Source organism: Cavia porcellus, unplaced genomic scaffold (genome assembly GCF_034190915.1).
Source record: "Cavia porcellus strain 051 isolate PalLab524CR breed Dunkin Hartley unplaced genomic scaffold, mCavPor4.1 scaffold_24, whole genome shotgun sequence".
NCBI classification, from domain to species: domain Eukaryota; kingdom Metazoa; phylum Chordata; class Mammalia; order Rodentia; family Caviidae; genus Cavia; species Cavia porcellus.
Window position 1 is genome coordinate 32,100,900 of NW_026947507.1, and position 2,435 is coordinate 32,103,334.

A 2,435-nucleotide genomic window follows, 5' to 3' on the forward strand; every position below is an offset into this window, starting at 1 on the left:
CTATTACATTTCTTATTTATTAGATAATTTTTATATTACATTTATCTTTAATTATGCAAGTAAAGGATATTTAGAATGAATAAGAATTTTAACATGAAAATTTTTTCTCAGAAACCCCCAATGGTGGCCCAACATGTTTTCCATTAATGCAGAGAAATAGACAGGAAAACAGTAAAAGGGACATTTATCAAATGCAGCATCCAGAATTTTAGAATCCATTTTATCTTTGCAAAACTTTAGTTATTAATTAGATCTTCAAGAAAACTTTGCATGCTTTTGAGGTCCTTTTATTCCTCTTCCTGAGAACAAACAAGAGCTCTGAGTTTCTTCCTGTGGTGTTCAGGAACATCTTTATCAAAGAAGCAGTTAAATCAACACCCAAAGGAACAAAACACCAAAAGATAACTGGCATAAGCCATGAAAACTTTGCTTGTTTTTCTATCAGGTCATGTGAATTACATCTCACTAGAAATAACAGTGTTGTTAAAGCTCTGAAATAGCTCTGAAATATATTCATGAATTTGACAAGAGTTGTTAATTCCTGGATCCTAAACTAAACTTCAGAATTTGGTTGTAAGTGTCAATTTATTTTGTTAGAGGTGTTTACTTAAGCAGCTATCCATTGACTGTCTGTTCAGCCTGTTCACCGTCACAACTTGTCCCCTATTTGGTGTCTTCTCTTTTGTGAAATTACAAGTCTGTTTGTTCTGTTTTTCTTAATTTCACTAATCTACATACCTTCCTAAATAGTAAAATGTAGAATATTTCTCACTAAAAGGCTGGGAAAAAGAAATATTGACAATGTTCATTTTCAAAAGCATTTTCCCAGATATTTGCTCCTGAGATGCAAATGTATTATTCACTAACAATATGCAAAAAGATATTTAGAGTTTTATCACTGTGACACAATGCCTGAGTTAATCAGTTTACAAAAGGTTTATTTTTGTTCAGAATTTTGGAAATCTCTAGTCCATGATCAGTTGGCTCCGTAACTTTGGGCCTTCTGTGAGACACATCACAGCAGGAGAGCACAGCAAAACAAAACTGCCCACCTCATCACCAGGAAACAAAAGACAGAAAGCAAGGTCCCACTGAAACAGGGGAATGAAACTCTCAACCTCCTATATGTCAAGTATGAGTTTGTGTCTTCTAAAATTGAAGAATGAATTTTAGGAACAATGGAGGTTAAGAGCAGAATATATTTATTGAGAGAAAGAAAACTTTAGTTTGAAAGAAAAGAAACCAGGCAGGTTGCCAAAGACTCTGTCTTTTGCAGAGACATTCATACAGCAAAACCACAAGGTGAGACAGGTCCAAGGTGAGGAAAACCTGGGAAATGGCAAGGTGGGCATAAGGTGGGGCAGAGCTATGGTTAACCAATAAGATTAATTTCTCAGGCAAAACTGATTGAATCGGGAACAAAGGAGAAAGCAAGTCACATAGCAAACAGCATGCTTAAAGCAGTGACTTTTCCCCTAAGGGGTTGGAACCCTAACTCCTGGCTTTCTCAGGGTGACAGAGACCTATTTAGAATATCAGCCCCTCAGAAGTGGGTGCATTTGTTTGATCTTTGAGGCCTGGCTCACAGCAAGTGGTGTATGTCTCCCCCACAGTTGCAAGGCCTCTGGGCTTCTGCACTGGCTCCTTTGAAGACCTCGCTCTGTCTCACTGCCTACAATATTTCTAACTCAGCTGCCTGTAACACCACTATCACCTTCAAGGGCATGCAAAATTCTGCACATGAAGTTTTGAGGAACCTCAAGAGCCAAACTACTATTTCGTCTCACACATCACACACAGTGTAAAAGGTCTTTGATTTGCTCTTAGCATTAATAAGGTGGAATAGAAGACGTCTGCCTCCCACAGAAACACTAAGCAAATGCCTACTAGAATCTGATAGAGGGAGCCGGAGATTCAGCTCAGCAGCATGGCACCAGCCTTACAAGTGCAAGGCCTTGGGTTCAATTCCCTGCTGAAAGAAAGAAAGAAAAGATAACAAACGAAGAAAAGAAAAGACAAAAAAAAAAGAAAAAAGAAAAAACTTAGAATCTGATAGAAAGACTCCTACTCACCAGATTACTAAGAAAATATCCACATCAAAACATAGGAAAAGGGGAGACACATTCATGCACTAAGAATACCCTGAGATATTTCTTTGTAGCCAGGGATAAATCAAAAGTCCCAGTTTCTTCCTAGGAAGGGATTTGTAACATATACATATTTGATTTCTTCCTAGAGGACCTGCCTCTCAAATGGTCTTGCTTAAGGAACAGTGGTGATAATATATCAGAGGATTTGTCTCATGAACACAATACAAAGTAGGACTCTGAACTACTCCTGGTAACCCATGGAGTCAAACCACCTTCTAACTTCTCCTAGGAGGTTTCCATACATTCCTTCCAACAACTCACTGTGATTCTGGCCTCAAAGAAAAT